This window comes from Schistocerca americana, unplaced genomic scaffold (assembly GCF_021461395.2).
Source record: "Schistocerca americana isolate TAMUIC-IGC-003095 unplaced genomic scaffold, iqSchAmer2.1 HiC_scaffold_678, whole genome shotgun sequence".
In the NCBI taxonomy this organism is placed as follows: Eukaryota; Metazoa; Arthropoda; class Insecta; order Orthoptera; family Acrididae; genus Schistocerca; species Schistocerca americana.
Window position 1 is genome coordinate 10001 of NW_025726432.1, and position 10000 is coordinate 20000.

The 10000-nt window shown below is 55.4% G+C and overlaps 1 non-coding gene across 1 annotated transcript in view; it reads left to right on the plus strand.

Moving 5' to 3' along the window:
• Positions 1-9847: 9847 nt before the first annotated feature.
• Positions 9848-10000, plus strand: part of LOC124589011 — a 1910-nt gene continuing 1757 nt past the window's right edge. The window contains exon 1 of the ribosomal RNA XR_006975919.1: positions 9848-10000. This exon is cut by the window's right edge and continues 1757 nt beyond it. This is a non-coding gene — a ribosomal RNA (small subunit ribosomal RNA).

Below are 10000 nucleotides of genomic sequence, written 5' to 3' on the forward strand. Positions count from 1 at the left end.
TCCCACCTCCCTCCTTCCATTCCACCTCTCCTCACTGTCCCTTCACCCTCTATCTTTGTCGCCCCCTCTCCCGCTTCTTCCTCCCGCTCCTCTCGTTCTGATCCCTTCCCCCCACTCCCCCAGCCTGTCACTGCAGCTCCAGCTCGGGTGGTGGCCCGTCGGGCCACTGCCCACGCCCAGCTCTCCCCGTCACCTTCGCCATCGCCGCCGCCTCTGCCGCCGTCATCGTCATCGTCGCCTTCACCGTCACCGTCACCATCTCCGGCGCCGACTCCGGCCCCGGGACCTGCCCCTACCCGCCACATTCCCGTTGTTCCCATCCCCCACACCTCCTCCACCGCCGTCAAGCGCCCCGGTGGCACCCCTGCTTCCTCTGCTTCCAAAAAGGCTGCACCTCGTCCTCCTTCCCCCACCCTTGATGCCGTGGAAGTCTCCCCGCCTGTCCCTGCCCCCTCATCCTCCTCCTCTCTCCCTTCCTCCTACCGCTACCTCCTCTCCCGTCCTGATCCCTCTCTCCTTGAAGCCCGGAACCTCACCCTCTTCCTTCGCCAGCATTGTCCTGGTGCCCCCATCTCCCTCCTCACTCCTCGCCGAGATTCTGTTCTCATCTCCTCCCCCAGCCCAACCCTCCATACTGACATCCTCTCCCGTCTCCCCATCACCCGTTTTGGTCCCAACGCCTCCCTTACCCCTGCTCCTTCTCCATCTCCTACCCGCCAACCCCAAGCCCCGCGTCGCCCGCCGACCCTCACCGCCGTGATCACGCGGCTCAGTCCGTCGATCACGGAGGAGGAGGTGTTGGCGGAGCTCCAGGCCCATCCCACGCTGGAGGTGCGGGCGGTCCGCCGCATTTTCAACTCGGCCGGCCCCACCCGCCTTATGCGGGTTTTCTCTGAGGACGCCCCCTCCATTGACCGTCTCCTGAAGGAGGGTGCCCTCCTCTTCCACCAGCGGTACAAGGTCGACCCTTCCCGTTCCCCTCCTCAATCCCTGCGCTGCCAGAGGTGTCTGCGCTATAATGCGCACCCCACAGCTGAGTGCCGCGAGGCCCCCACCTGCCCGCATTGTCGGCAGGCGCACTTCCTCCGGCAGTGCCCTAACCTCCAATCCCCTCCCTCCTGTAATACCTGCAATCTCCCTCATCCCACCTACTCCCAAAAGTGTAAAGCCCGACCCCCTCCAACCACTCCTGAACTCACCGTACCTGTCCGTCCTCTGGACGCCCCCACCCCCCCTGGCAATTCCCTTCGTCCCCCACCCACCGCTGAGGACATCATCAGGTTCCTCACCATCGTCCTCCAGAATGTTCATCCCTTTCAGCGCCCTCACACCCTCCAGCAGATCTCCCTTGCTGCCCGTTCCATCTTCCAACTCACGATGTACGCCACCTACTCCAACAACCAGGCCCATTTCACCTTCTCCCGTCTTGACACCCTCGTTTCAATCCCAGTCATGGCGCGACAGCAACGTATCCTTTTCAACAACATACGCTCCCTTCCTGCCAACAAAAACCTGTTCCTGCACACCCTTGCCACCCACCGCGTGGATGCCTTCCTCCTCAATGAAACCTTCCTGCAACCCCAACACACAGTCCACACTTCGCCCTACCTCCTCCACCGCTCCGATAATCCCCTCCCGATTGCGCGTGGCGGAGTTGCCATTGGTCACCACCGCCAGATCCCCGTTCGGCTCCAACCTCTCCTTCCCGACCCCACCGAACACCTGATCCTTAGTCTCTTCTTCCCCGGCCTTACCGTTACCTGCGCCACCATCTATGTCCGCCCCAACGCTCCTATTCCCTTCGACTTCCTCTCCCACGTCGATCATACCTTTTCCTCCTACGTGATCGCCGCCGACCTCAACATCCATAGTCGTTCCGCTGCCCAGTTACGGCGATGGCATCGGTTCCTCTCCACCCTTCAAGGTGACCTCGTCCCCATCCCCCGGCATACCCGTCCTGAATCCAACTCCACTCCTGATGTTATCCTCTCCTCCCCCAACCTCCTTGGCCGCATCACGGTGGATGTCCTGGAGCCTATTGGTAGCGACCATCTCCCTGTCCTCCTCACCGTTTCAGACGGTCGTCGCCCTCGCCCCGACCCTCGTACTGACCCTCCCCCTAAGTATGTCCACGACTATTCCCGAGCCGACTGGAATGCCTACCGGGATACCCTTTCCACCCAGGTCGATAGCCACCCTCTCACCTACCACCACCCTGACGATGTCACCCATGCCGCCTCCTTTCTCCAGCGGACCTTGTCTGAGGCCGTGGAGGCCCACGTTCCTACTGTCGCCATCCACCCCCACCGTCCTACCTTACCCCCACAGGCCGTTCTCCTCCTCCGTGAATCCCGTCGTCTCTACCGTGCCTTCCTCCGCACGCGTGACCCGGACACACTACGCCGCCACCGGCAACTCCAGCGACACGTTCGTAATTTGCTCGCGGCTCAGAAACGCCGGGACTGGCGACAGACATGCACCCGTTTAAATGCAACCCTACCAATCAACTCGTCCAAGTTCTGGTCGGCCTTCCGTCGCCTTACCGGAACTCAACCCTCCCCCTATTATCCTCTTCTCCATGATGATCACCCTTTCCCTGACTCCCTTAGTAAGGCCAATCACTTTGCCTCCTACCTCTCCGATGTATTTTCCGTCCCCGATGATCCCCAGTTCGATTACTCCCTCTTCCAAGATATCCGCGATCGAACTGACACCTCTTCCCCTCCCCTCGCTCCTGGCTTCCAGTACTTGGACAACATTACACACACGGAACTCAATGCCCCTATCACTACACAGGATCTCATTGCTACACTCCGCACAAAACGCAACACCGCTCCTGGTCACGATCGTGCCACCTACCGTCACCTTCGTGAAGCTCCTGTCTCTTTCCTCTCCACCCTGGCCAGGCTCTACAATGTAGTCCTGTCCACCGGTTACTACCCCGACCTGTGGAAAACCTCCCGTATCCTCATGTTCCTTAAACCTGGCAAACCGCCGTCCGCCGTCTCCTCCTACCGTCCTATCAGCCTTACCTCGGTCTTCAGCAAGGTCCTAGAATCTATCCTCACCCGCCGCATCCACCAGCATCTCCGCCAGCACCGCCTCCTTCCCGTCACCCAGTGTGGCTTTCGGCCATCCTTCTCTTCCGACGATCTTCTCCTTCACCTCACTCATCTCCTTTCCGAACAGCTTAATTCCCGTCGCTCCGCCATCTTCCTCTCACTTGACCTCGAACGCGCTTATGACCGCGTCTGGCATTCCGGTCTCCTCTTCAAGCTCCAAACCTTCGCCCTTCCCATTAACTACGTCCGTCTGATCGGTTCCTTTCTCTCCCGCCGTCCTTCCTATGTCACCATCCATAACACCGATTCCTACACCTTTTTCCCCTCCGCCGGTGTGCCCCAAGGCTCCGTCCTCTCCCCCCTTCTGTACCTTTTGTACACAGCGGACATGCCGCCGCCGTCGCCCCCTGTCCACCTCCTCCAGTTTGCCGATGACACCGCCTTCCTTGCCCTTGCCCCCACCCTGCAACGCTCCCAACGCCTTCTCCAATCCCATCTTGACCGGTTCACCGCTTGGTGCAACCAGTGGTTGCTCAAGGTCAATCCCTCCAAAACCCAGGCGATCATTGTAGGCAAAACCACCCCTTCCTTCCGCCTCCTTGATTTCTACCTCACCGTCTATGGCCGTCCTATCGCCCTCACTCCCACCCTTAAGTACCTTGGCGTCACCCTCGACCGTCGCCTCTCCTGGACTCCCCATCTCCAGACAATCCAAGCCAAGGCACGTTCCCGACTCCGTCTCCTCAAGCTCCTTTCCGGCCGCACGTGGGGTCTGGACCCCTCCACAATCCTCCACACCTATAAATCCCTCATCCGCCCTATCCTTTGTTACGCCCATCCAGCCTGGATCTCCGCCCCCCCTACCTTCTATAAATCCCTCCAAATCCTTGAACGCCATGCTCTCCGCCTTGCCTATCGCATCCGTCTCCCCTCCCCCACGCGGATCCTGTATGATCTCATCCCCTTCCCCCACCTCCTCCTTTTCCTTGAAAGGATACGCATCCTGTACACCTCACGTAAACTTGATCCCCCTCACCCGCTCGTTTCCCCGCTCCTCTCCCACCCCCGCCCGCTGCCGCGCCTGTATTCGCACGTCCCACCCGGTCTCCATCTCTCCACCCTCCATACCCTCTCCCAAGGTGGCTTCCGCCAGCTCCCTCTCCCTGATGATGTCCTCGTCCCCTCCATCTACCCCTCCTATCAACTTTGACCCTGCCCCACCCCCCACTTCCCGTGTCCTTTCCTTTCGGCACCCTCCCTCCCTTCTCTTCTCTTCCCATCTTTTTCCTTCCCCCTCTTCCCCTGGGCTTCCTCTCCCCCTTCCTCCCTCCCCCCTATCTCCCCTGCCCGTGGCATCTCTGCTCTGCCCTCTCGCTCTCCCACTCCCCTTCCTCCTCCTCCTCCTCTCTTGGCAGGTCCCCGGACTCGCACACGTATAGTGAACATTCGCGCGCCGGAGATCGTCGCCTTTTGTGCTTCGTGTGTGTGACGTCATATAGTGTTTTTGGTGTCCGCCGTCCCACTCCTACGTTCACTTGTGCCGTCGGACTCACCAGTGTTTTGTGCGCCGTGCCAACGTGTTTTCAGTGTTGTTATCGTCACATGTGAACGACTCCGTGTTTTTTATGTCTCTGTGACCTCTCTCTTTTGCCCGTCACTCTGTTCATTGTCATTCACCATGTTTTATACTCTTGTAAACCGCTATGGCTGAAGAGCGGCGTAGTGTGCCGCTGCCAGCCTACCTGAATTGTACAGGTTTTAAAATAACAATAAAGTAAAAAAAAAAAAAAAAAAAAAAAAAAAAAAAAAAGAGTTATGTCCAATATGCGACATTCCCGCTGTCCCTATACATGAGCTGCGAGCTGTACCACGTACGAGCTACAGACGCGAGCGCGTTGCTCTCTGTACGAATGCAGATGCTCAGCGGCAGCTAGGAGGCGCTCCATCCATGTCGGTACCGGTGAGCGTTGCACTCGCAGTCGCAAAAACGTACGGCAAGTATATTACTCGGAAGAGTCAATGACAGTCCAAGCCCCCCTGCGTGGGAAGAGTCTTCCTAGGCCATGACCCACCGGAAGGGCGCAGCGTCCCCCACCCCAGACATGTGACGTCACACTATCGGTATTGACGACTAGACTGATTCCTTATAATCATTTGCCATACACCGGTGGAAGCTGCCGAGACGAGTAACTACATAGCGGGCTCGCCGTGTCACTAATGTACAGAGATACAATAGTTTCGACTGGAACCGGATTAAACGTATACACGGCGCTGATTAGTAATAGATAGAGCCATCAGAATACAGATAATGTATACAACTGTCCGTATACATGCTGAAAGACTCTGCTCACAATCACACGTCAGCCAGACACTCTTATCACGCACTACTCTCTGCCTGTAACAGGCACACAGACAATATCTAAGCACCAGCATGGAACAACACCCAGTGCATCCTCTCTGCCACATTAGACAATCCACACTATCATAACCAGACCGGGAGGTCCACTCGGAAAACAGAATATCCCACCCTTCCGACAACCACCATTGCTCAGCTAAGCCACCAACACCCACACATGTCCTACACAGGGGTGCACCCAACATCACAATACTGCCTCCTGTCACACCACACAAACAATGGCACGAATGAAAGACACAGGTCTGCCACAAGCATGGAATCAGAGCGCCGCCTGTTATGAGCCAAAGGTGCACCCTGACGTGGCAAATCAGATGATGCCGCAGTCATTTACTTACGATAATCACAATCAACAAACCAGCCCCCCCCCCCCCCCGAAAACACCTTTCCTTACAACAATGTGTGCCTTAACCTAACCCGTATTGTGCCTTAACCTAACCCGTATTGTGCCTTAACCTAACCCGTATTGTGCCTTAACCCAACCCATATTGCGCCTTAACCTAACCCATATTGCGCCTTAACCTAACCCATATTGCGCCTTAACCTAACCCATATTGCGCCTTAACCTAACCCATATTGTGCCTTAACCTAACCTATATTGTACCTTAACCTAACCCATATTGTACCTTAACCTAACCCATATTGTACCTTAACCTAACCTATATTGTACCTTAACCTAACCTATATTGTACCTTAACCTAACCTATATTGGGCCTTAACCTAACCTATATTGGGCCTTAACCTAACCTATATTGGGCCTTAACCTAACCTATATTGGGCCTTAACCTAACCTATATTGGGCCTTAACGTAACCCACGTTGCGCCTTAACCTAACCTATATTGTACCTTAACCTAACCCATATTGTACCTTAACCTAACCTATATTGGGCCTTAACCTAACCTATATTGGGCCTTAACCTAACCTATATTGGGCCTTAACCTAACCTATATTGGGCCTTAACGTAACCCACGTTGCGCCTTAACGTAACCCACGTTGCGCCTTAACGTAACCCACGTTGCGCCTTAACGTAACCCACGTTGCGCCTTAACGTAACCCACGTTGCGCCTTAACGTAACCCACGTTGCGCCTTAACCTAACCCATATTGCGCCTTAACCTAACCCATATTGCGCCTTAACCTAACCCATATTGCGCCTTAACCTAACCCATATTGTACCTTAACCTAACCTATATTGTACCTTAACCTAACCTATATTGTACCTTAACCTAACCTATATTGGGCCTTAACCTAACCTATATTGGGCCTTAACCTAACCTATATTGGGCCTTAACCTAACCTATATTGGGCCTTAACCTAACCTATATTGGGCCTTAACGTAACCCACGTTGCGCCTTAACGTAACCCACGTTGCGCCTTAACGTAACCCACGTTGCGCCTTAACGTAACCCACGTTGCGCCTTAACGTAACCCACGTTGCGCCTTAACGTAACCCACGTTGCGCCTTAACCTAACCCATATTGCGCCTTAACCTAACCCATATTGCGCCTTAACCTAACCCATATTGCGCCTTAACCTAACCCATATTGTGCCTTAACCTAACCTATATTGTACCTTAACCTAACCCATATTGTACCTTAACCTAACCTATATTGTACCTTAACCTAACCTATATTGTACCTTAACCTAACCTATATTGTACCTTAACCTAACCCATATTGCGCCTTAACCTAACCCATATTGCGCCTTAACCTAACCCATATTGCGCCTTAACCTAACCCATATTGCGCCTTAACCTAACCCATATTGCGCCTTAACCTAACCCATATTGCGCCTTAACCTAACCCATATTGCGCCTTAACCTAACCCATATTGCGCCTTAACCTAACCCATATTGCGCCTTAACCTAACCCATATTGTACCTTAACCTAACCCATATTGTACCTTAACCTAACCTATATTGTACCTTAACCTAACCTATATTGTACCTTAACCTAACCTATATTGTACCTTAACCTAACCTATATTGGGCCTTAACCTAACCTATATTGGGCCTTAACCTAACCTATATTGGGCCTTAACCTAACCTATATTGGGCCTTAACCTAACCTATATTGGGCCTTAACGTAACCCACGTTGCGCCTTAACGTAACCCACGTTGCGCCTTAACGTAACCCACGTTGCGCCTTAACGTAACCCACGTTGCGCCTTAACGTAACCCACGTTGCGCCTTAACGTAACCCACGTTGCGCCTTAACGTAACCCACGTTGCGCCTTAACGTAACCCACGTTGCGCCTTAACCCAACACACGTTGCGCCTTAACCCAACACACGTTGGGCCTTAACCCAACACACGTTGGGCCTTAACCCAACACACGTTGGGCCTTAACCCAACACACGTTGGGCCTTAACCCAACACACGTTGGGCCTTAACCCAACACACGTTGGGCCTTAACCCAACACACGTTGGGCCTTAACCCAACACACGTTGGGCCTTAACCCAACACACGTTGGGCCTTAACCCAACACACGTTGGGCCTTAACCCAACACACGTTGGGCCTTAACCCAACACACGTTGGGCCTTAACCCAACACACGTTGGGCCTTAACCCAACACACGTTGGGCCTTAACCCAACACACGTTGGGCCTTAACCCAACACACGTTGGGCCTTAACCTGCTCTGTAATTGTCATACGACGCGTTAAATTAGTGTGGTGTTGCCTAACTGCAACCCCCGCAATATAGTTTGCTACTCGCACTGCCTGGTCCCCAGAGTATAGCTTCATGTTAAACACCTTGCAGCTATACACTGTAATGCGGATGGCAGCAGGACGTACATGCTCAATGCCCTTCGCAGTTGTTCATTGGCATTTGCATGGCGAAGCACAGCCTACGTTGTGGTACGGCGTGTGTCAACTGTCCGCTGATGTTGTACGTCCAAATCACACACTGTACTGCACATTGGTCCTCATGTACTGAATGATACATCGTGGTACATGTGTGACCGTACCACGACTGCGCCAACAACGGCGAACCATACGGTCCAAATATTGTGCACTCAGCTACGTGTCGTCTCCCTATAAGAGCTGGATTGCAGTATGGTATGCCGTGGATGGCGATCAGCATGAGCCGTCTGTTGATGTAGTGGCGCGTGTTGTCAGACGTAGTCGTCTCTTCTCACACACCGTGATAGCATGGTGCACTGCGTTCCACATCTGCGACATGCGACAGAGGCCGGTTGACAGTCGTTCGCGCAATGGACATCGCATACGTACGGGGGCCACCTTCCACGTGTTCGCAATGGACATCGCATACGTACGGGGGCCACCTTCCACGTGTTCGCGAAGCGTGCACATGTTGTTGCGTGTATGTGGGCAGACATAGTGTGTCGTGACACCTGACACAGGCATGCAACAATCGTTGAATTTGCAAATGGCGATGGACGTCTACGTTTGCTGGTGACGTTACGCAAATGAACAACTGGTAAACGGTTGTGGTGCGGTTGTTCTCGCTAGAGGTGAATCAGTGATGGCGACGATCGGTTGAGCTACCAACCGGTTGTTTCAGCGATACCCACCATGCCCACGAACGTGAATGGCATGTGGGTGTGAAGCGATACGCGGCGGTGGCTGGGTGGGACCGTCCCCGGCCGGTGAGGGGGGGCCTCCCGGCGTGCTGGCCGCGCGGTGCGTGGGCGCACGCGCTACAGCCGGCTGGTGGGGGCGGCCAGTGGCAGGCGCGCCGGCCGACGGAGGCGGCAGGCGGCGCAGCTGCGCGCCGGCGCACCCTGCACGCGGCGCCGTGCGGCCAAAGTAGGTCCTCGCGGGCCCGGTGCGAAGCGCGGTGGACATCTGCAGTGTGCTGGTCCGATTGAGGACTGTGTGCGCTGAGGATGCGCCGCCGCCCGGCGCTCGGCGCCGCGACGCCGTCTGCTGCTCGGTCGCCTCTGCGGTTCTCGCAGGTGGTTTGTATCGCAGCTGTGCGGACGTGTTGGCGCGTGCGCTGTGCTGGGAGAGTTCGCTTCGGCACCCAAGTGGGGCTTTTGTCCTTCTGTGGCGCTGGCGTTGGAGCTGCCGGCCACCGTAGGTGGCGCGTGTTGTCTCCCGCCGGCAATGCCACGACAGCACGCTCCCGGGCCTCTGTCGGCAGCGGCAAGCTCAGTTGGGAGCACGGGTGGTCGCACCTAAAGCGTCTACTCGCCAAACTCCGGGCGATTGCGCCTCTCTCGAACCCGACCAAGTACTTAGGACGGCGCTGCGCGCCGCCGGGACCTGAGAGGGTTTCGAGGTGTATTGTGCAGGGGAGCTCAGCCTCCTCCTGTTTGCAGAATAATTGAGCGGACGCTTGCGTGTTCGCGCGGGCCCCCGGGACACACTCCCGGGCGGCCGGCTGCTCAGCTCTAGTTGACGCAGCTCCCTGGTTGATCCTGCCAGTAGTCATATGCTTGTCTCAAAGATTAAGCCATGCATGTCTCAGTACAAGCCGCATTAAGGTGAAACCGCGAATGGCTCATTAAATCAGTTATGGTTCCTTAGATCGTACCCACGTTACTTGGATAACTGTGGT